The sequence below is a fragment of the Eucyclogobius newberryi genome, unplaced genomic scaffold, assembly GCF_026437365.1.
Source record: "Eucyclogobius newberryi isolate DKJ021-1_F unplaced genomic scaffold, fEucNew1.0.hap1 SCAF_3, whole genome shotgun sequence".
NCBI lineage: Eukaryota > Metazoa > Chordata > Actinopteri > Gobiiformes > Gobiidae > Eucyclogobius > Eucyclogobius newberryi.
This window is the reverse complement of record NW_027315945.1, coordinates 37,827,712-37,851,077: the sequence shown is the minus strand read 5'-3', so window position 1 is coordinate 37,851,077 and position 23,366 is coordinate 37,827,712. Positions and strand designations below refer to the sequence as shown.

Here is a 23,366-nt window from a genome sequence, read left to right as displayed (position 1 = left end):
GGTTTAGTCCTGGTTTGGCCTGGGTTTAGTCCTGGTTTAGTCCTGGTTTGGCCTGGGTTTAGTCCTGGTTTACTCCTGGTTTGGCCTGGGTTTAGTCCTGGTTTGGCCTGGGTTTAGTCCTGGTTTGGTCCTGGGTTTAGTCCTGGTTTGGTCCTGGGTTTAGTCCTGGTTTGGCCTGGGTTTAGTCCTGGTTTGGTCCTGGGTTTAGTCCTGGTTTGGCCTGGGTTTAGTCCTGGGTTTAGTCCTGGTTTGGCCTGGGTTTAGTCCTGGTTTGGTCCTGGTTTAGTCCTGGTTTGGCCTGGGTTTAGTCCTGGTTTAGTCCTGGTTTGGCCTGGGTTTAGTCCTGGTTTGGACTGGGTTTAGTCCTGGTTTAGTCCTGGTTTGGCCTGGGTTTAGTCCTGGTTTAGTCCTGGTTTGGCCTGGGTTTAGTCCTGGTTTACTCCTGGTTTGGCCTGGGTTTAGTCCTGGTTTGGTCCTGGGTTTAGTCCTGGTTTGGCCTGGGTTTAGTCCTGGGTTTAGTCCTGGTTTGGCCTGGGTTTAGTCCTGGTTTGGTCCTGGGTTTAGTCCTGGTTTGGCCTGGGTTTAGTCCTGGTTTAGTCCTGGTTTGGCCTGGGTTTAGTCCTGGTTTGGACTGGGTTTAGTCCTGGTTTAGTCCTGGTTTGGCCTGGGTTTAGTCCTGGTTTAGTCCTGGTTTGGCCTGGGTTTAGTCCTGGTTTTGCCTGGGTTTAGTCCTGGTTTAGTCCTGGTTTGGACTGGGTTTAGTCCTGGTTTAGTCCTGGTTTTATTCCCGGTTTAGTCCTGGTTTGGCCTGGGTTTAGTCCTGGTTTAGTCCTGGTTTGGCCTGGGTTTAGTCCTGGTTTAGTCCTGGTTTGGCCTGGGTTTAGTCCTGGTTTAGTCCTGGTTTGGCCTCGGTTTAGTCCTGGTTTAGTCCTGGTTTGGCCTGGGTTTAGTCCTGGTTTGGCCTGGGTTTAGTCCTGGTTTAGTCCTGGTTTGGCCTGGGTTTAGTCCTGGTTTACTCCTGGTTTGGCCTGGGTTTAGTCCTGGTTTGGTTCTGGGTTTAGTCCTGGTTTACTCCTGGTTTGGCCTGGGTTTAGTCCTGGTTTGGACTGGGTTTAGTCCTGGTTTAGTCCTGGTTTGGCCTGGGTTTAGTCCTGGTTTGGCCTGGGTTTAGTCCTGGTTTAGTCCTGGTTTGGCCTGGGTTTAGTCCTGGTTTAGTCCTGGTTTGGCCTGGGTTTAGTCCTGGTTTGGCCTGGGTTTAGTCCTGGTTTAGTCCTGGTTTGGCCTGGGTTTAGTCCTGGTTTAGTCCTGGTTTGGCCTGGGTTTAGTCCTGGTTTAGTCCTGGTTTGGCCTGGGTTTAGTCCTGCTTTGGTCTGGGTTTAGTCCTGGTTTAGTCCTGGTTTGGCCTGGGTTTAGTCCTGGTTTAGTCCTGATTTGGCCTGGGTTTAGTCCTGGTTTAGTCCTGGTTTGGCCTGGGTTTAGTCCTGGTTTAGTCCTGGTTTGGCCTGGGTTTAGTCCTGGTTTAGGTCTGGTTTTGGCCTGGGTTTAGTCCTGGTTTGGCCTGGGTTTAGTCCTGGTTTAGTCCTGGTTTGGCCTGGGTTTACTCCTGGTTTAGTCCTGGTTTGGCCTGGGTTTAGTCCTGGTTTAGTCCTGGTTTGGCCTGGGTTTAGTCCTGGTTTGGCCTGGGTTTAGTCCTGTTTTAGTCCTTGTTTGGCCTGGGTTTAGTCCTGGTTCAGTCCTGGTTTGGCCTGGGTTTAGTCCTGGTTTGGCCTGGGTTTAGTCCTGGTTTAGTCCTGGTTTGGCCTGGGTTTAGTCCTGGTTTAGTCCTGGTTTGGCCTCGGTTTAGTCCTGGTTTAGTCCTGGTTTGGCCTGGGTTTAGTCCTGGTTTGGCCTGGGTTTAGTCCTGGTTTAGTCCTGGTTTGGCCTGGGTTTAGTCCTGGTTTAGTCCTGGTTTGGTCCTGGGTTTAGTCCTGATTTAGTCCTGGTTTGGCCTGGGTTTAGTCCTGGTTTAGTCCTGGTTTGGCCTGGGTTTAGTCCTGGTTTGGCCTGGGTTTAGTCCTGGTTTAGTCCTGGTTTGGCCTGGGTTTAGTCCTGGTTTGGACTGGGTTTAGTCCTGGTTTAGTCCTGGTTTGGCCTGGGTTTAGTCCTGGTTTAGTCCTGGTTTGGCCTGGGTTTAGTCCTGGTTTACTCCTGGTTTGGCCTGGGTTTAGTCCTGGTTTGGTCCTGGGTTTAGTCCTGGTTTGGCCTGGGTTTAGTCCTGGGTTTAGTCCTGGTTTGGCCTGGGTTTAGTCCTGGTTTGGTCCTGGGTTTAGTCCTGGTTTGGCCTGGGTTTAGTCCTGGTTTAGTCCTGGTTTGGCCTGGGTTTAGTCCTGGTTTGGACTGGGTTTAGTCCTGGTTTAGTCCTGGTTTGGCCTGGGTTTAGTCCTGGTTTAGTCCTGGTTTGGCCTGGGTTTAGTCCTGGTTTGGCCTGGGTTTAGTCCTGGTTTAGTCCTGGTTTGGCCTGGGTTTAGTCCTGGTTTAGTCCTGGTTTGGCCTGGGTTTAGTCCTGGTTTGGCCTGGGTTTAGTCCTGTTTTAGTCCTGGTTTGGCCTGGGTTTAGTCCTGGTTTAGTCCTGGTTTAGTCCTGGTTTAGTCCTGGTTTGGCCTGGGTTTAGTCCTGGTTTAGTCCTGGTTTGGCCTGGGTTTAGTCCTGGTTTGGCCTGGGTTTAGTCCTGGTTTAGTCCTGGTTTGGCCTGGGTTTAGTCCTGGTTTAGTCCTAGTTTGGCCTCGGTTTAGTCCTGGTTTAGTCCTGGTTTGGCCTGGGTTTAGTCCTGTTTTGGCCTGGGTTTAGTCCTGGTTTAGTCCTGGTTTGGCCTGGGTTTAGTCCTGGTTTACTCCTGGTTTGGCCTGGGTTTAGTCCTGGTTTGGTCCTGGGTTTAGTCCTGGTTTACTCCTGGTTTGGCCTGGGTTTAGTCCTGGTTTGGCCTGGGTTTAGTCCTGGTTTGGACTGGGTTTAGTCCTGGTTTAGTCCTGGTTTGGCCTGGGTTTAGTCCTGGTTTGGCCTGGGTTTAGTCCTGGTTTAGTCCTGGTTTGGCCTGGGTTTAGTCCTGGTTTAGTCCTGGTTTTGCCTGGGTTTAGTCCTGGTTTGGCCTGGGTTTAGTCCTGGTTTAGTCCTGGTTTGGTCCTGGGTTTAGTCCTGATTTAGTCCTGGTTTGGCCTGGATTTAGTCCTGGTTTAGTCCTGGTTTGGCCTGGGTTTAGTCCTGGTTTAGTCCTGGTTTGGCCTGGGTTTAGTCCTGGTTTGGCCTGGGTTTAGTCCTGGTTTGGACTGGGTTTAGTCCTGGTTTAGTCCTGGTTTGGCCTGGGTTTAGTCCTGGTTTAGTCCTGGTTTGGCCTGGGTTTAGTCCTGGTTTACTCCTGGTTTGGCCTGGGTTTAGGCCTGGTTTGGTCCTGGGTTTAGTCCTGGTTTGGCCTGGGTTTAGTCCTGGGTTTAGTCCTGGTTTGGCCTGGGTTTAGTCCTGGTTTGGTCCTGGGTTTAGTCCTGGTTTGGCCTGGGTTTAGTCCTGGTTTAGTCCTGGTTTGGCCTGGGTTTAGTCCTGGTTTGGACTGGGTTTAGTCCTGGTTTAGTCCTGGTTTGGCCTGGGTTTAGTCCTGGTTTAGTCCTGGTTTGGCCTGGGTTTAGTCCTGGTTTTGCCTGGGTTTAGTCCTGGTTTAGTCCTGGTTTGGCCTGGGTTTAGTCCTGGTTTAGTCCTGGTTTGGCCTGGGTTTAGTCCTGGTTTAGTCCTGGTTTGGCCTGGGTTTAGTACTGGTTTGGCCTGGGTTTAGTCCTGGTTTAGTCCTGGTTTGGCCTGGGTTTAGTCCTGGTTTAGTCCTGGTTTGGCCTCGGTTTAGTCCTGGTTTAGTCCTGGTTTGGCCTGGGTTTAGTCCTGGTTTGGCCTGGGTTTAGTCCTGGTTTAGTCCTGGTTTGGCCTGGGTTTAGTCCTGGTTTACTCCTGGTTTGGCCTGGGTTTAGTCCTGGTTTGGTTCTGGGTTTAGTCCTGGTTTACTCCTGGTTTGGCCTGGGTTTAGTCCTGGTTTGGACTGGGTTTAGTCCTGGTTTAGTCCTGGTTTGGCCTGGGTTTAGTCCTGGTTTAGTCCTGGTTTGGCCTGGGTTTCGTCCTGGTTTACTCCTGGTTTGGCCTGGGTTTAGTCCTGGTTTGGTCCTGGGTTTAGTCCTGGTTTGGCCTGGGTTTAGTCCTGGGTTTAGTCCTGGTTTGGCCTGGGTTTAGTCCTGGTTTGGTCCTGGGTTTAGTCCTGGTTTGGCCTGGGTTTAGTCCTAGTTTAGTCCTGGTTTGGCCTGGGTTTAGTCCTGGTTTGGACTGGGTTTAGTCCTGGTTTAGTCCTGGTTTGGCCTGGGTTTAGTCCTGGTTTAGTCCTGGTTTGGACTGGGTTTAGTCCTGGTTTAGTCCTGGTTTGGCCTGGGTTTAGTCCTGGTTTGGCCTGGGTTTAGTCCTGGTTTAGTCCTGGTTTGGCCTGGGTTTAGTCCTGGTTTAGTCCTGGTTTGGCCTGGGTTTAGTCCTGGTTTGGCCTGGGTTTAGTCCTGGTTTAGTCCTGGTTTGGCCTGGGTTTAGTCCTGGTTTAGTCCTGGTTTGGCCTGGGTTTAGTCCTGGTTTGGCCTGGGTTTAGTCCTGTTTTAGTCCTGGTTTGGCCTGGGTTTAGTCCTGGTTTAGTCCTGGTTTAGTCCTGGTTTAGTCCTGGTTTGGCCTGGGTTTAGTCCTGGTTTAGTCCTGGTTTGGCCTGGGTTTAGTCCTGGTTTGGCCTGGGTTTAGTCCTGGTTTAGTCCTGGTTTGGCCTGGGTTTAGTCCTGGTTTAGTCCTAGTTTGGCCTCGGTTTAGTCCTGGTTTAGTCCTGGTTTGGCCTGGGTTTAGTCCTGGTTTGGCCTGGGTTTAGTCCTGGTTTAGTCCTGGTTTGGCCTGGGTTTAGTCCTGATTTACTCCTGGTTTGGCCTGGGTTTAGTCCTGGTTTGGTCCTGGGTTTAGTCCTGGTTTACTCCTGGTTTGGCCTGGGTTTAGTCCTGGTTTGGCCTGGGTTTAGTCCTGGTTTGGACTGGGTTTAGTCCTGGTTTAGTCCTGGTTTGGCCTGGGTTTAGTCCTGGTTTGGCCTGGGTTTAGTCCTGGTTTAGTCCTGGTTTTGCCTGGGTTTAGTCCTGGTTTGGCCTGGGTTTAGTCCTGGTTTAGTCCTGGTTTGGTCCTGGGTTTAGTCCTGATTTAGTCCTGGTTTGGCCTGGATTTAGTCCTGGTTTAGTCCTGGTTTGGCCTGGGTTTAGTCCTGGTTTAGTCCTGGTTTGGCCTGGGTTTAGTCCTGGTTTGGCCTGGGTTTAGTCCTGGTTTGGACTGGGTTTAGTCCTGGTTTAGTCCTGGTTTGGCCTGGGTTTTGTCCTGGTTTAGTCCTGGTTTGGCCTGGGTTTAGTCCTGGTTTACTCCTGGTTTGGCCTGGGTTTAGGCCTGGTTTGGTCCTGGGTTTAGTCCTGGTTTGGCCTGGGTTTAGTCCTGGGTTTAGTCCTGGTTTGGCCTGGGTTTAGTCCTGGTTTGGTCCTGGGTTTAGTCCTGGTTTGGCCTGGGTTTAGTCCTGGTTTAGTCCTGGTTTGGCCTGGGTTTAGTCCTGGTTTGGACTGGGTTTAGTCCTGGTTTAGTCCTGGTTTGGCCTGGGTTTAGTCCTGGTTTAGTCCTGGTTTGGCCTGGGTTTAGTCCTGGTTTTGCCTGGGTTTAGTCCTGGTTTAGTCCTGGTTTGGCCTGGGTTTAGTCCTGGTTTAGTCCTGGTTTGGCCTGGGTTTAGTCCTGGTTTAGTCCTGGTTTGGCCTGGGTTTAGTACTGGTTTGGCCTGGGTTTAGTCCTGGTTTAGTCCTGGTTTGGCCTGGGTTTAGTCCTGGTTTAGTCCTGGTTTGGCCTCGGTTTAGTCCTGGTTTAGTCCTGGTTTGGCCTGGGTTTAGTCCTGGTTTGGCCTGGGTTTAGTCCTGGTTTAGTCCTGGTTTGGCCTGGGTTTAGTCCTGGTTTACTCCTGGTTTGGCCTGGGTTTAGTCCTGGTTTGGTTCTGGGTTTAGTCCTGGTTTACTCCTGGTTTGGCCTGGGTTTAGTCCTGGTTTGGACTGGGTTTAGTCCTGGTTTAGTCCTGGTTTGGCCTGGGTTTAGTCCTGGTTTAGTCCTGGTTTGGCCTGGGTTTCGTCCTGGTTTACTCCTGGTTTGGCCTGGGTTTAGTCCTGGTTTGGTCCTGGGTTTAGTCCTGGTTTGGCCTGGGTTTAGTCCTGGGTTTAGTCCTGGTTTGGCCTGGGTTTAGTCCTGGTTTGGTCCTGGGTTTAGTCCTGGTTTGGCCTGGGTTTAGTCCTAGTTTAGTCCTGGTTTGGCCTGGGTTTAGTCCTGGTTTGGACTGGGTTTAGTCCTGGTTTAGTCCTGGTTTGGCCTGGGTTTAGTCCTGGTTTAGTCCTGGTTTGGCCTGGGTTTAGTCCTGGTTTTGCCTGGGTTTAGTCCTGGTTTAGTCCTGGTTTGGCCTGGGTTTAGTCCTGGTTTAGTCCTGGTTTGGCCTGGGTTTAGTCCTGGTTTAGTCCTGGTTTGGCCTGGGTTTAGTCCTGGTTTAGTCCTGGTTTGGCCTGGGTTTAGTACTGGTTTGGCCTGGGTTTAGTCCTGGTTTAGTCCTGGTTTGGCCTGGGTTTAGTCCTGGTTTAGTCCTGGTTTGGCCTCGGTTTAGTCCTGGTTTAGTCCTGGTTTGGCCTGGGTTTAGTCCTGGTTTGGCCTGGGTTTAGTCCTGGTTTAGTCCTGGTTTGGCCTGGGTTTAGTCCTGGTATACTCCTGGTTTGGCCTGGGTTTAGTCCTGGTTTGGTTCTGGGTTTAGTCCTGGTTTACTCCTGGTTTGGCCTGGGTTTAGTCCTGGTTTGAACTGGGTTTAGTCCTGGTTTAGTCCTGGTTTGGCCTGGGTTTAGTCCTGGTTTGGCCTGGGTTTAGTCCTGGTTTAGTCCTGGTTTGGCCTGGGTTTAGTCCTGGTTTAGTCCTGGTTTGGCCTGGGTTTAGTCCTGGTTTGGCCTGGGTTTAGTCCTGGTTTAGTCCTGGTTTGGCCTGGGTTTAGTCCTGGTTTAGTCCTGGTTTGGCCTGGGTTTAGTCCTGGTTTAGTCCTGGTTTGGCCTGGGTTTAGTCCTGGTTTAGTCCTGGTTTGGCCTGGGTTTAGTCCTGGTTTGGCCTGGGTTTAGTCCTGGTTTGGCCTGGGTTTAGTCCTGGTTTAGTCCTGATTTGGCCTGGGTTTAGTCCTGGTTTAGTCCTGGTTTGGCCTGGGTTTAGTCCTGGTTTAGTCCTGGTTTGGCCTGGGTTTAGTCCTGGTTTAGTCCTGGTTTTGGCCTGGGTTTAGTCCTGGTTTGGCCTGGGTTTAGTCCTGGTTTAGTCCTGGTTTGGCCTGGGTTTACTCCTGGTTTAGTCCTGGTTTGGCCTGGGTTTAGTCCTGGTTTAGTCCTGGTTTGGCCTGGGTTTAGTCCTGGTTTGGCCTGGGTTTAGTCCTGTTTTAGTCCTGGTTTGGCCTGGGTTTAGTCCTGGTTTAGTCCTGGTTTGGCCTGGATTTAGTCCTGGTTTAGTCCTGGTTTGGCCTGGGTTTAGTCCTGGTTCAGTCCTGGTTTCGCCTGGGTTAAGTCCTGGTTTGGCCTGGGTTTAGTCCTGGTTTAGTCCTGGTTTGGCCTGGGTTTAGTCCTGGTTTAGTCCTGGTTTGGCCTCGGTTTAGTCCTGGTTTAGTCCTGGTTTGGCCTGGGTTTAGTCCTGGTTTGGCCTGGGTTTAGTCCTGGTTTAGTCCTGGTTTGGCCTGGGTTTAGTCCTGGTTTACTCCTGGTTTGGCCTGGGTTTAGTCCTGGTTTGGCCTGGGTTTAGTCCTGGTTTAGTCCTGGTTTGGCCTGGGTTTAGTCCTGGTTTTGCCTGGGTTTAGTCCTGGTTTAGTCCTGGTTTGGCCTGGGTTTAGTCCTGGTTTAGTCCTGGTTTGGCCTGGGTTTAGTCCTGGTTTAGTCCTGGTTTGGCCTGGGTTTAGTACTGGTTTGGCCTGGGTTTAGTCCTGGTTTAGTCCTGGTTTGGCCTGGGTTTAGTCCTGGTTTAGTCCTGGTTTGGCCTCGGTTTAGTCCTGGTTTAGTCCTGTTTTGGCCTGGGTTTAGTCCTGGTTTGGCCTGGGTTTAGTCCTGGTTTAGTCCTGGTTTGGCCTGGGTTTAGTCCTGGTTTACTCCTGGTTTGGCCTGGGTTTAGTCCTGGTTTGGTTCTGGGTTTAGTCCTGGTTTACTCCTGGTTTGGCCTGGGTTTAGTCCTGGTTTGGACTGGGTTTAGTCCTGGTTTAGTCCTGGTTTGGCCTGGGTTTAGTCCTGGTTTAGTCCTGGTTTGGCCTGGGTTTAGTCCTGGTTTACTCCTGGTTTGGCCTGGGTTTAGTCCTGGTTTGGTCCTGGGTTTAGTCCTGGTTTGGCCTGGGTTTAGTCCTGGGTTTAGTCCTGGTTTGGCCTGGGTTTAGTCCTGGTTTGGTCCTGGGCTTAGTCCTGGTTTGGCCTGGGTTTAGTCCTAGTTTAGTCCTGGTTTGGCCTGGGTTTAGTCCTGGTTTGGACTGGGTTTAGTCCTGGTTTAGTCCTGGTTTGGCCTGGGTTTAGTCCTGGTTTTGCCTGGGTTTAGTCCTGGTTTAGTCCTGGTTTGGCCTGGGTTTAGTCCTGGTTTAGTCCTGGTTTGGCCTGGGTTTAGTCCTGGTTTAGTCCTGGTTTGGCCTGGGTTTAGTCCTGGTTTAGTCCTGGTTTGGCCTGGGTTTAGTACTGGTTTGGCCTGGGTTTAGTCCTGGTTTAGTCCTGGTTTGGCCTGGGTTTAGTCCTGGTTTAGTCCTGGTTTGGCCTCGGTTTAGTCCTGGTTTAGTCCTGGTTTGGCCTGGGTTTAGTCCTGGTTTGGCCTGGGTTTAGTCCTGGTTTAGTCCTGGTTTGGCCTGGGTTTAGTCCTGGTATACTCCTGGTTTGGCCTGGGTTTAGTCCTGGTTTGGTTCTGGGTTTAGTCCTGGTTTACTCCTGGTTTGGCCTGGGTTTAGTCCTGGTTTGAACTGGGTTTAGTCCTGGTTTAGTCCTGGTTTGGCCTGGGTTTAGTCCTGGTTTGGCCTGGGTTTAGTCCTGGTTTAGTCCTGGTTTGGCCTGGGTTTAGTCCTGGTTTAGTCCTGGTTTGGCCTGGGTTTAGTCCTGGTTTGGCCTGGGTTTAGTCCTTGTTTAGTCCTGGTTTGGCCTGGGTTTAGTCCTGGTTTAGTCCTGGTTTGGCCTGGGTTTAGTCCTGGTTTAGTCCTGGTTTGGCCTGGGTTTAGTCCTGGTTTAGTCCTGGTTTGGCCTGGGTTTAGTCCTGGTTTGGCCTGGGTTTAGTCCTGGTTTGGCCTGGGTTTAGTCCTGGTTTAGTCCTGATTTGGCCTGGGTTTAGTCCTGGTTTAGTCCTGGTTTGGCCTGGGTTTAGTCCTGGTTTAGTCCTGGTTTGGCCTGGGTTTAGTCCTGGTTTAGTCCTGGTTTTGGCCTGGGTTTAGTCCTGGTTTGGCCTGGGTTTAGTCCTGGTTTAGTCCTGGTTTGGCCTGGGTTTACTCCTGGTTTAGTCCTGGTTTGGCCTGGGTTTAGTCCTGGTTTAGTCCTGGTTTGGCCTGGGTTTAGTCCTGGTTTGGCCTGGGTTTAGTCCTGGTTTAGTCCTGGTTTGGCCTGGGTTTAGTCCTGGTTTACTCCTGGTTTGGCCTGGGTTTAGTCCTGGTTTGGACTGGGTTTAGTCCTGGTTTAGTCCTGGTTTGGCCTGGGTTTAGTCCTGGTTTGGCCTGGGTTTAGTCCTGGTTTAGTCCTGGTTTGGCCTGGGTTTAGTCCTGGTTTAGTCCTGGTTTGGCCTGGGTTTAGTCCTGGTTTAGTCCTGGTTTTGCCTGGGTTTAGTCCTGGTTTGGCCTGGGTTTAGTCCTGGTTTAGTCCTGGTTTGGTCCTGGGTTTAGTCCTGATTTAGTCCTGGTTTGGCCTGGGTTTAGTCCTGGTTTAGTCCTGGTTTGGCCTGGGTTTAGTCCTGGTTTAGTCCTGTTTTGGCCTGGGTTTAGTCCTGGTTTGGCCTGGGTTTAGTCCTGGTTTAGTCCTGGTTTGGCCTGGGTTTAGTCCTGGTTTAGTCCTGGTTTAGTCCTGGTTTGGCCTGGGTTTAGTCCTGGTTTAGTCCTGGTTTGGCCTGGGTTTAGTCCTGGTTTAGTCCTGGTTTGGCCTGGGTTTAGTCCTAGTTTGGCCTGGGTTTAGTCCTGGTTTAGTCCTGGTTTGGCCTGGGTTTAGTCCTGGTTTAGTCCTGGTTTGGCCTGGGTTTAGTCCTGGTTTGGCCTGGGTTTAGTCCTGGTTTAGTCCTGGTTTGGCCTGGGTTTAGTCCTGGTTTAGTCCTGGTTTGGCCTGGGTTTAGTTCTGGTTTAGTCCTGGTTTGGCCTGGGTTTAGTCCTGGTTTTTCCTGGGTTTAGTCCTGTTTTAGTCCTGTTTTGGCCTGGGTTTAGTCCTGGTTTAGTCCTGGTTCGGCCTGGGTTTAGTCCTGGTTTAGTCCTGGTTTGGCCTGGGTTTAGTCCTGGTTTGGCCTGGGTTTAGTCCTGGTTTAGTCATGGTTTGGCCTGGGTTTAGTCCTGGTTTAGTCCTGGTTTAGTCCTGGTTTGGCCTGGGTTTAGTCCTGGTTTAGTCCTGGTTTGGCCTGGGTTTAGTCCTGGTTTGGCCTGGGTTTAGTCCTGGTTTAGTCCTGGTTTGGCCTGGGTTTAGTCCTGGTTTAGTCCTGGTTTGGCCTGGGTTTAGTCCTGGTTTAGTCCTGGTTTGGCCTGGGTTTAGTCCTGGTTTGGCCTGGGTTTTGTCCTGGTTTAGTCCTGGTTTGGCCTGGGTTTAGTCCTGGTTTAGTCCTGGTTTGGCCTGGGTTTAGTCCTGGTTTAGTCCTGGTTTTGCCTGGGTTTAGTCCTGGTTTGGCCTGGGTTTAGTCCTGGTTTAGTCCTGGTTTGGCCTGGGTTTAGTCCTGGTTTAGTCCTGGTTTGGCCTGGGTTTAGTCCTGGTTTAGTCCTGGTTTAGCCTGGGTTTAGTCCTGGTTTGGCCTGGGTTTAGTCCTGGTTTAGTCCTGGTTTGGCCTGGGTTTAGTCCTGGTTTAGTCCTGGTTTGGCCTGGGTTTAGTTCTGGTTTAGTCCTGGTTTGGCCTGGGTTTAGTCCTGGTTTGTCCTGGGTTTAGTCCTGTTTTAGTCCTGTTTTGGCCTGGGTTTAGTCCTGGTTTAGTCCTGGTTCGGCCTGGGTTTAGTCCTGGTTTAGTCCTGGTTTGGCCTGGGTTTAGTCCTGGTTTGGCCTGGGTTTAGTCCTGGTTTAGTCATGGTTTGGCCTGGGTTTAGTCCTGGTTTAGTCCTGGTTTGGCCTGGGTTTAGTCCTGGTTTAGTCCTGGTTTGGCCTGGGTTTAGTCCTGGTTTGGCCTGGGTTTAGTCCTGGTTTAGTCCTGGTTTGGCCTGGGTTTAGTCCTGGTTTAGTCCTGGTTTGGCCTGGGTTTAGTCCTGGTTTAGTCCTGGTTTGGCCTGGGTTTAGTCCTGGTTTGGCCTGGGTTTAGTCCTGTTTTAGTCCTGGTTTGGCCTGGGTTTTGTCCTGGTTTAGTCCTGGTTTGGCCTGGGTTTAGTCCTGGTTTAGTCCTGGTTTGGCCTGGGTTTAGTCCTGGTTTAGTCCTGGTTTTGCCTGGGTTTAGTCCTGGTTTGGCCTGGGTTTAGTCCTGGTTTAGTCCTGGTTTGGCCTGGGTTTAGTCCTGGTTTAGTCCTGGTTTGGCCTGGGTTTAGTCCTGGTTTAGTCCTGGTTTGGCCTGGGTTTAGTCCTGGTTTAGTCCTGGTTTGGCCTGGGTTTAGTCCTGGTTTAGTCCTGGTTTGGCCTGGGTTTAGTCCTGGTTTAGTCCTGGTTTGGCCTGGGTTTAGTCCTGGTTTGTCCTGGGTTTTGTCCTGGTTTAGTCCTGGTTTGGCCTGGGTTTAGTCCTGGTTTAGTCCTGGTTTGGCCTGGGTTTAGTCCTGGTTTAGTCCTGGTTTGGCCTGGGTTTAGTCCTGGTTTAGTCCTGGTTTGGCCTGGGTTTAGTCCTGGTTTGGCCTGGGTTTAGTCCTGGTTTAGTCCTGGTTTGGCCTGGGTTTAGTCCTGGTTTAGTCCTGGTTTGGCCTGGGTTTAGTTCTGGTTTAGTCCTGGTTTGGCCTGGGTTTAGTCCTGGTTTGTCCTGGGTTTAGTCCTGTTTTAGTCCTGTTTTGGCCTGGGTTTAGTCCTGGTTTAGTCCTGGTTCGGCCTGGGTTTAGTCCTGGTTTAGTCCTGGTTTGGCCTGGGTTTAGTCCTGGTTTGGCCTGGGTTTAGTCCTGGTTTAGTCATGGTTTGGCCTGGGTTTAGTCCTGGTTTAGTCCTGGTTTGGCCTGGGTTTAGTCCTGGTTTAGTCCTGGTTTGGCCTGGGTTTAGTCCTGGTTTGGCCTGGGTTTAGTCCTGGTTTAGTCCTGGTTTGGCCTGGGTTTAGTCCTGGTTTAGTCCTGGTTTGGCCTGGGTTTAGTCCTGGTTTAGTCCTGGTTTGGCCTGGGTTTAGTCCTGGTTTGGCCTGGGTTTAGTCCTGTTTTAGTCCTGGTTTGGCCTGGGTTTTGTCCTGGTTTAGTCCTGGTTTGGCCTGGGTTTAGTCCTGGTTTAGTCCTGGTTTGGCCTGGGTTTAGTCCTGGTTTAGTCCTGGTTTTGCCTGGGTTTAGTCCTGGTTTTGCCTGGGTTTAGTCCTGGTTTAGTCCTGGTTTGGCCTGGGTTTAGTCCTGGTTTAGTCCTGGTTTGGCCTGGGTTTAGTCCTGGTTTAGTCCTGGTTTGGCCTGGGTTTAGTCCTGGTTTGGCCTGGGTTTAGTCCTGGTTTAGTCCTGGTTTGGCCTGGGTTTAGTCCTGGTTTAGTCCTGGTTTGGCCTGGCTTTAGTTCTGGTTTAGTCCTGGTTTGGCCTGGGTTTAGTCCTGGTTTGTCCTGGGTTTAGTCCTGTTTTAGTCCTGTTTTGGCCTGGGTTTAGTCCTGGTTTAGTCCTGGTTCGGCCTGGGTTTAGTCCTGGTTTAGTCCTGGTTTGGCCTGGGTTTAGTCCTGGTTTGGCCTGGGTTTAGTCCTGGTTTAGTCATGGTTTGGCCTGGGTTTAGTCCTGGTTTAGTCCTGGTTTGGCCTGGGTTTAGTCCTGGTTTAGTCCTGGTTTGGCCTGGGTTTAGTCCTGGTTTGGCCTGGGTTTAGTCCTGGTTTAGTCCTGGTTTGGCCTGGGTTTAGTCCTGGTTTAGTCCTGGTTTGGCCTGGGTTTAGTCCTGGTTTAGTCCTGGTTTTGCCTGGGTTTAGTCCTGGTTTGGCCTGGGTTTAGTCCTGGTTTAGTCCTGGTTTGGCCTGGGTTTAGTCCTGGTTTAGTCCTGGTTTGGCCTGGGTTTAGTCCTGGTTTAGTCCTGGTTTAGCCTGGGTTTAGTCCTGGTTTGGCCTGGGTTTAGTCCTGGTTTAGTCCTGGTTTGGCCTGGGTTTAGTCCTGGTTTAGTCCTGGTTTGGCCTGGGTTTAGTTCTGGTTTAGTCCTGGTTTGGCCTGGGTTTAGTCCTGGTTTGTCCTGGGTTTAGTCCTGTTTTAGTCCTGTTTTGGCCTGGGTTTAGTCCTGGTTTAGTCCTGGTTCGGCCTGGGTTTAGTCCTGGTTTAGTCCTGGTTTGGCCTGGGTTTAGTCCTGGTTTGGCCTGGGTTTAGTCCTGGTTTAGTCATGGTTTGGCCTGGGTTTAGTCCTGGTTTAGTCCTGGTTTGGCCTGGGTTTAGTCCTGGTTTAGTCCTGGTTTGGCCTGGGTTTAGTCCTGGTTTGGCCTGGGTTTAGTCCTGGTTTAGTCCTGGTTTGGCCTGGGTTTAGTCCTGGTTTAGTCCTGGTTTGGCCTGGGTTTAGTCCTGGTTTAGTCCTGGTTTGGCCTGGGTTTAGTCCTGGTTTGGCCTGGGTTTAGTCCTGTTTTAGTCCTGGTTTGGCCTGGGTTTTGTCCTGGTTTAGTCCTGGTTTGGCCTGGGTTTAGTCCTGGTTTAGTCCTGGTTTGGCCTGGGTTTAGTCCTGGTTTAGTCCTGGTTTTGCCTGGGTTTAGTCCTGGTTTGGCCTGGGTTTAGTCCTGGTTTAGTCCTGGTTTGGCCTGGGTTTAGTCCTGGTTTAGTCCTGGTTTGGCCTGGGTTTAGTCCTGGTTTAGTCCTGGTTTGGCCTGGGTTTAGTCCTGGTTTAGTCCTGGTTTGGCCTGGGTTTAGTCCTGGTTTAGTCCTGGTTTGGCCTGGGTTTAGTCCTGGTTTAGTCCTGGTTTGGCCTGGGTTTAGTCCTGGTTTGTCCTGGGTTTTGTCCTGGTTTAGTCCTGGTTTGGCCTGGGTTTAGTCCTGGTTTAGTCCTGGTTTGGCCTGGGTTTAGTCCTGGTTTAGTCCTGGTTTGGCCTGGGTTTAGTCCTGGTTTAGTCCTGGTTTGGCCCTGGTTTAGTCCTGGTTTGGCCTGGGTTTAGTCCTGGTTTAGTCCTGGTTTGGCCTGGGTTTAGTCCTGGTTTAGTCCTGGTTTGGCCTGGGTTTAGTTCTGGTTTAGTCCTGGTTTGGCCTGGGTTTAGTCCTGGTTTGTCCTGGGTTTAGTCCTGTTTTAGTCCTGTTTTGGCCTGGGTTTAGTCCTGGTTTAGTCCTGGTTCGGCCTGGGTTTAGTCCTGGTTTAGTCCTGGTTTGGCCTGGGTTTAGTCCTGGTTTGGCCTGGGTTTAGTCCTGGTTTAGTCCTGGTTTGGCCTGGGTTTAGTCCTGGTTTAGTCCTGGTTTGGCCTGGGTTTAGTCCTGGTTTAGTCCTGGTTTGGCCTGGGTTTAGTCCTGGTTTGGCCTGGGTTTAGTCCTGGTTTAGTCCTGGTTTGGCCTGGGTTTAGTCCTGGTTTAGTCCTGGTTTGGCCTGGGTTTAGTCCTGGTTTAGTCCTGGTTTGGCCTGGGTTTAGTCCTGGTTTGGCCTGGGTTTAGTCCTGTTTTAGTCCTGGTTTGGCCTGGGTTTTGTCCTGGTTTAGTCCTGGTTTGGCCTGGGTTTAGTCCTGGTTTAGTCCTGGTTTGGCCTGGGTTTAGTCCTGGTTTAGTCCTGGTTTTGCCTGGGTTTAGTCCTGGTTTGGCCTGGGTTTAGTCCTGGTTTAGTCCTGGTTTGGCCTGGGTTTTGTCCTGGTTTAGTCCTGGTTTGGCCTGGGTTTAGTCCTGGTTTAGTCCTGGTTTGGCCTGGGTTTAGTCCTGGTTTGGCCTGGGTTTAGTCCTGGTTTAGTCCTGGTTTGGCCTGGGTTTAGTCCTGGTTTAGTCCTGGTTTGGCCTGGGTTTAGTTCTGGTTTAGTCCTGGTTTGGCCTGGGTTTAGTCCTGGTTTGTCCTGGGTTTAGTCCTGTTTTAGTCCTGTTTTGGCCTGGGTTTAGTCCTGGTTTAGTCCTGGTTCGGCCTGGGTTTAGTCCTGGTTTAGTCCTGGTTTGGCCTGGGTTTAGTCCTGGTTTGGCCTGGGTTTAGTCCTGGTTTAGTCATGGTTTGGCCTGGGTTTAGTCCTGGTTTAGTCCTGGTTTGGCCTGGGTTTAGTCCTGGTTTAGTCCTGGTTTGGCCTGGGTTTAGTCCTGGTTTGGCCTGGGTTTAGTCCTGGTTTAGTCCTGGTTTGGCCTGGGTTTAGTCCTGGTTTAGTCCTGGTTTGGCCTGGGTTTAGTCCTGGTTTAGTCCTGGTTTGGCCTGGGTTTAGTCCTGGTTTGGCCTGGGTTTAGTCCTGTTTTAGTCCTGGTTTGGCCTGGGTTTTGTCCTGGTTTAGTCCTGGTTTGGCCTGGGTTTAGTCCTGGTTTAGTCCTGGTTTGGCCTGGGTTTAGTCCTGGTTTAGTCCTGGTTTTGCCTGGGTTTAGTCCTGGTTTGGCCTGGGTTTAGTCCTGGTTTAGTCCTGGTTTGGCCTGGGTTTAGTCCTGGTTTAGTCCTGGTTTGGCCTGGGTTTAGTCCTGGTTTAGTCCTGGTTTGGCCTGGGTTTAGTCCTGGTTTAGTCCTGGTTTGGCCTGGGTTTAGTCCTGGTTTAGTCCTGGTTTGGCCTGGGTTTAGTCCTGGTTTAGTCCTGGTTTGGCCTGGGTTTAGTCCTGGTTTGTCCTGGGTTTTGTCCTGGTTTAGTCCTGGTTTGGCCTGGGTTTAGTCCTGGTTTAGTCCTGGTTTGGCCTGGGTTTAGTCCTGGTTTAGTCCTGGTTTGGCCTGGGTTTAGTCCTGGTTTAGTCCTGGTTTGGCCTGGGTTTAGTCCTGGTTTAGTCCTGGTTTGGCCTGGGTTTAGTCCTGGTTTAGTCCTGGTTTGGCCTGGGTTTAGTCCTGGTCCTTTTGAAGTGCCAGTAAAATAGTTGTAGACCTTGTTTTAGTCCAAGTTGCAGTAAAGTACAAGAGGAGCTTCTGCCACTGTAACATTACTGCAAATGCACCAGCGGCTGCGGCGTTGCCTGGGCTGTGGTCGTCATGGCGGCGTTGCCTGGGCTGGGGTCGTCATGGCGGCGTTGCCTTGGCTGGGGTCGTCATGGCGGCGTTGCCTGGGCTGTGGTTGTCATGGCGGCGTTGCTTGTGCTGTGCTCTGAACCTGGTCTGAACCCGGTCTAAACCAGGTCTAAACCCGGTCTAAACGCGGTCTAAACCCAGTCTAAACCCGGTCTAAACCCGGTCTAAACCCGGTCTAAACCAGGTCTAAACCAGGTCTAAACCCGTTCTAAACCAGGTCTAAACCAGGTCTAAACCCTGTCTAAACCCGGTCTAAACCAGGTCTAAACCCGGTCTAAACCCGGTCTAAACCAGGTCCAAACCAGGTCTAAACCCGGTCTAAACCCGGTCTAAACCCTCTCTAAACCCGGTCTGAACCCGGTCTAAACCCTCTCTAAACCCTCTCTAAACCCGTTCTAAACCAGGTCTAAACCCGGTCCAAACCAGGTCTAAACCCGGTCCAAACCCGGTCTAAACCCGGTCTAAACCCGGTCTAAACCCTCTCTAAACCCGGTCTAAACCAGGTCTAAACCCGGTCTAAACCCGGTCTAAACCCGGTCTAAACCCGATCTAAAGCAGGTCTAAACCCGGTCTAAACCCGGTCTAAAGCAGGTCTAAACCCGGTCTAAACTCGGTCTAAACCCGGTCTAAACCCGGTCTAAACCCGGTCTAAAGCAGGTCTAAACCCGGTCTAAACTCGGTCTAAACCCGGTCTAAACCCGGTCTAAACCCGGTCTAAAGCAGGTCTAAACCCGGTCTAAAGCAGGTCTAAACCCGGTCTAAACCCGGTCTAAAGCAGGTCTAAACCCGGTCTAAAGCCGGTCTAAACCCGGTCTAAAGCAGGTCTAAAGCTGGTCTAAAGCAGGTCTAAAGCAGGTCTAAACCCGGTCTAAAGCAGGTCTAAAGCAGGTCTAAACCCGGTCTAAAGCAGGTCTAAAGCAGGTCTAAACCCGGTCTAAAGCAGGTCTAAACCCGGTCTAAAGCAGGTGCTTGTTGGGTACGTGGCACTTTGTCTCTTAGGAATTCAAAGCTCTGTGTTATTTGAGGAGTCGAGGAAAAGGTGCTGTTTTCACTCCGAGCGGAAAAACAAACCAGACGGACTGTCCAGAGACGGACTGTCCAGAGCTCCAGACGGACTTTCCAGAGACGGACTGTCCAGAGCTCCAGACGGACTTTCCAGAGACGGACTGTCCAGAGTAAATGTAACAGAAATACTGACCTCTGATCAGATGTTATTTTGCTCTGACGTTGATGTCTTTCTTGTGGTTGATGGCAGAAGCAGCTGTGGTCACTGTGGTCACTGTGGTCACTGTGGTCGCTGTGGTCACTGTGAACACTGTGGTCACTGTGGTCACTGTGGACACTGTGGACACTGTGGTCGCTGTGGTCACTGTGAACACTGTGGTCACTGTGGTCACTGTGGACACTGTGGACACTGTGTGGTCACTGTGGTCACTGTGAACACTGTGGTCACTGTGGACACTGTGGTCGCTGTGGTCACTGTGAACACTGTGGTCACTGTGGTCACTGTGGACACTGTGGACACTGTGTGGTCACTGTGGTCACTGTGAACACTGTGGTCACTGTGGTGGTCACTGTGGTCACTGTGGTCACTGTGGTCACTGTGGTCACTGTGAACACTGTGGTCACTGTGGTCACTGTGGACACTGTGGACACTGTGGTCACTGTGGACACTGTGGTCGCTGTGGTCACTGTGAACACTGTGGTCACTGTGGTCACTGTGGACACTGTGGACACTGTGTGGTCACTGTGGTCACTGTGAACACTGTGGTCACTGTGGTGGTCACTGTGGTCACTGTGGTCACTGTGAACACTGTGGTCACTGTGGTCACTGTGGTCACTGTGGACACTGTGGACACTGTGGACACTGTGTGGTCACTGTGGTCTCTGTGAACACTGTGGTCACTGTGGTCACTGTGGACACTGTGGACACTGTGGTCGCTGTGGTCACTGTGAACACTGTGGTCACTGTGGTCACTGTGGACACTGTGGACACTGTGTGGTCACTGTGGTCACTGTGAACACTGTGGTCACTGTGGTCACTGTGGTCACTGTGAACACTGTGAACACTGTGGTCACTGTGGTCACTGTGAACACTGTGAACACTGTGGACACTGTGTGGTCACTGTGGACACTGTGGACACTGTGTGGTCACTGGGGTCACTGTGGTCACTGTGGTCACTGTGAACACTGTGAACACTGTGGTCACTGTGGTCACTGTAGACACTGTGGTCGCTATGTGGCTATGTGGTCACTGTGGTCACTGTGGTCACTGTGGTCACTGTGGTCACTGTGGTCGCTGTGGTCGCTGTGGTCACTGTGGACACTGTGGTCACTGTGGTCACTGTGGTCACTGTGTGGTCACTGTGGTCACTGGGGTCACTGTGGTCACTGTGGTCACTGTGAACACTGTGAACACTGTGGTCACTGTGGTCACTGTGGTCACTGTGAACACTGTGGTCACTGGGGTCACTGTGGTCACTGTGGTCACTGTGAACACTGTGAACACTGTGGTCACTGTGGTCACTGTGAACACTGTGGTCACTGTGTGGTCACTGTGATCACTGTGGTCACTGTGAACACTGTGGTCACTGTGGTCACTGTGTGGTCACTGGGGTCACTGTGGTCACTGTGGTCACTGTGAACACTGTGAACACTGTGGTCACTGGGGTCACTGTGGTCACTGTGGACACTGTGGTCGCTGTGTGGTCACTGTGGTCACTGTGGACACTGTGGTCACTGTGGTCGCTGTGGTCACTGTGGACACTGTGGTCGCTGTGGTCACTGGGGTCACTGGGGTCACTGTGTGGTCACTGGGGTCACTGGGGTCACTGTGGTCACTGTGGTCACTGTGAACACTGTGGTCACTGGGGTCACTGTGGACACTGTGGTCACTGTGTGGTCACTGTGGTCACTGTGAACACTGTGGTCATTGGGGTCACTGTGGTCACTGTGGTCACTATGGACACTGTGGTCGCTGTGGTCACTGGGGTCACTGGGGTCACTGTGTGGTCACTGGGGTCACTGGGGTCACTGTGGTCACTGTGAACACTGTGGTCACTGGGGTCACTGTGGACACTGTGGTCACTGTGTGGTCACTGTGGTCACTGTGAACACTGTGGTCACTGTGAACACTGTGAACACTGTGGTCACTGTGGTCACTGTGGACACTGTGGACGATGTGTGGTCACTGTGGTCACTGTGAACACTGTGAACACTGTGGTCACTGTGGTCACTGTGGTCACTGTGGACACTGTGTGGTCACTGTGGTCACTGTGGTCACTGTGGTCACTGTGAACACTGTGGTCACTGGGGTCACTGTGGTCACTGTGGTCACTATGGACACTGTGGTCGCTGTGGTCACTGGGGTCACTGGGGTCACTGTGTGGTCACTGGGGTCACTGGGGTCACTGGGGTCACTGTGGTCACTGTGAACACTGTGGTCACTGGGGTCACTGTGGACACTGTGGTCACTGTGTGGTCACTGTGGTCACTGTGAACACTGTGGTCACTGTGGTCACTGTGGACACTGTGGACACTGTGTGGTCACTGTGGTCACTGTGAACACTGTGAACACTGTGGTCACTGTGGTCACTGTGGTCACTGTGGACACTGTGTGGTCACTGGGGTCACTGTGGTCACTGTGGTCACTGTGAACACTGTGAACACTGGTCACTGTGGTCACTGTAGACACTGTGGTCGCTATGTGGTCACTGTGGTCACTGTGGACACTGTGGTCACTGTGGTCGCTGTGGTCGCTGTGGTCACTGTGGACACTGTGGTCACTGTGGTCACTCTGTGGACACTGTGGTCACTGTGGTCACTGTGTGGTCACTGTGGTCACTGGGGTCACTGTGGTCACTGTGGTCACTGTGAACACTGTGAACACTGTGGTCACTGTGGTCACTGTGGTCACTGTGAACACTGTGGTCACTGGGGTCACTGTGGTCACTGTGGTCACTGTGTGGTCACTGTGATCACTGTGGTCACTGTGAACACTGTGGTCACTGTGGTCACTGTGTGGTCACTGGGGTCACTGTGGTCACTGTGGTCACTGTGAACACTGTGAACACTGTGGTTACTGGGGTCACTGTGGTCGCTGTGGTCACTGTGGTCACTGTGGTCACTGTGGACACTGTGGTCGCTGTGTGGTCACTGTGGTCACTGTGGACACTGTGGTCACTGTGGTCGCTGTTGTCACTGTGGACACTGTGGTCGCTGTGGTCACTGGGGTCACTGGGGTCACTGTGTGGTCACTGGGGTCACTGTGGTCACTGTGGTCACTGTGGTCACTGTGAACACTGTGGTCACTGGGGTCACTGTGGACACTGTGGTCACTGTGTGGTCACTGTGGTCACTGTGAACACTGTGGTCACTGTGGTCACTGTGGTCACTGTGAACACTGTGGTCACTGTGGTCACTGTGTGGTCACTGTGGTCACTGGGGTCACTGTGGTCACTGTGAACACTGTGGTCACTGGGGTCACTGTGGTCACTGTGGTCACTATGGTCACTGTGAACACTGTGGTCGCTGTGGTCACTGTGTGGTTGCTGTGGTCGCTGTGGACACTGCGGTCACTGGGGTCACTGTGGTCGCTGTGGTCACTGTGGTCACTGTGAACACTGTGGTCACTGGGGTCACTGTGGTCGCTGTGGTCACTGTGGTCACTGTGAACACTGTGGTCACTGTGTGGTCACTGTGTGGTCACTGTGGTCACTGTGGTCACTGTGTGGTCACTGCGGTCACTGCGGTCACTGTGGTCACTGTGGACACTGTGAACACTGTAGACACTGCGGTCACTGGGGTCACTGTGGTCACTGTGGACACTGTGAACACTGTAGACACTGCGGTCACTGGGGTCACTGGGGTCACTGTGTGGTCGCTGTGGTCACTGTGAACACTGTGGTCACTGTGGTCACTGTGTGGTCACTGTGGTCACTGGGGTCACTGTGGTCACTCTGGTCACTGTGAACACTGTGGTCACTGGGGTCACTGTGGTCACTGTGGTCACTATGGTCACTGTGAACACTGTGGTCGCTGTGGTCACTGTGAACACTGTGGTCGCTGTGGTCACTGTGTGGTCGCTGTGGTCGCTGTGGACACTGCGGTCACTGGGGTCACTGTGGTCGCTGTGGTCACTGTGGTCACTGTGAACACTGTGGTCACTGGGGTCACTGTGGTCACTGTGGTCACTGTGGTCACTGTGAACACTGTGGTCACTGTGTGGTCACTGTGTGGTCACTGTGGTCACTGTGGTCACTCTGTGGTCACTGCGGTCACTGTGGTCACTGTGGTCGCTGTGGTCACTGTGTGGTCGCTGTGGTCGCTGTGGACACTGCGGTCACTGGGGTCACTGTGGTCGCTGTGGTCACTGTGGTCACTGTGAACACTGTGGTCACTGGGGTCACTGTGGTCACTGTGGTCACTGTGGTCACTGTGAACACTGTGGTCACTGTGTGGTCACTGTGTGGTCACTGTGGTCACTGTGGTCACTCTGTGGTCACTGCGGTCACTGTGGTCACTGTGGACACTGTGAACACTGTAGACACTGCGGTCACTGGGGTCACTGGGGTCACTGTGTGGTCGCTGTGGTCGCTGTGGACACTGCGGTCACTGGGGTCACTGTGGTTGCTGTGTTCACTGTGGTCACTGTGGTCACTGTGTGGTCACTGCGGTCACTGCGGTCATTGACATTGGACATTGGACTGTGTGTCCGTGTTACAGAAGTGCAAACTCAATATTTAGAATCTTCCACATTCTCTCAAAGACACTTTTATGAGCTTTAAATCACGTTTGTAGCATCAAAATCGTGGAGTTGTGTTTCGTTTGTTTGATAATCCGGTTTATATTCAGTTCATCACAACACTGCCCCCCACTGTCAGGATGTGGTCATGTGTAAACATCTCATTCAACGTTTACCGGGTTTGACAATAAAACAAATACTAATAGATACTAAAACGTGTATTGTAACTTGACAATAAAGTGACATGTAGTTTTAGTCTGCTCTGGTGTCACGTCTCTCTCTGTAATGTCTGTCAACCTGTCAATCACACGCATCACAACTTTGTGAAAGAAGATCCAAACTCTACCTTTTAGGCTTCTCTCTTGTCCCGGTTTGGTCCTGTTTGGTCCTGTTTGGTCCTGTTTAGTCCTGTTTAGTCCTGTTTAGTCCCGTTTAGTCCCGTTTAGTCCTATATGCAACGGATTCCTGGTCTATGGTAAGGGTTTGGCCCCGGGTTCAGGTTTTGGCCCAGTTTCATCACAATTTCACAATTTCGATTGCTGACCCTCGTCTGTGTCGTCTTTGCTGACCCTCGTCTTGTATCGTCTTTGCTGACCCTCGTCTTGTATCGTCTTTGCTGACCCTCGTCTTGTATCGTCTTTGCTGACCCTCGTCTGTATCGTCTTTGCTGACCCTCGTCTTGTATCGTCTTTGCTGACCCTCGTCTGTATCGTCTTTGCTGACCCTCGTCTTGTATCGTCTTTGCTGACCCTCGTCTTGTATCGTCTTTGCTGACCCTCGTCTGTGTCGTCTTTGCTGACCCTCGTCTGTATCGTCTTTGCTGACCCTCGTCTGTGTCGTCTTTGCTGACCCTAGTCTGTGTCGTCTTTGCTGACCCTCGTCTGTATCGTCTTTGCTGACCCTCGTCTGTGTCGTCTTTGCTGACCCTCGTCTGTGTCGTCTTTGCTGACCCTCGTCTGTATCGTCTTTGCTGACCCTCGTCTGTATCGTCTTTGCTGACCCTCGTCTGTGTCGTCTTTGCTGACCCTCGTCTGTGTCGTCTTTGCTGACCCTAGTCTGTGTCGTCTTTGCTGACCCTCGTCTGTGTCGTCTTTGCTGACCCTAGTCTGTGTCGTCTTTGCTGACCCTAGTCTGTGTCGTCTTTGCTGACCCTCGTCTGTGTCGTCTTTGCTGACCCTCGTCTGTATCGTCTT

General features: G+C 52.0%; 1 protein-coding gene across 1 annotated transcript in view; it reads left to right on the top strand.

Moving 5' to 3' along the window:
• Positions 1 to 23,366, top strand: part of tgfb2 (transforming growth factor, beta 2) — a 63,672-nt gene that overhangs the window by 22,646 nt on the left and 17,660 nt on the right. The window lies entirely within an intron of this gene.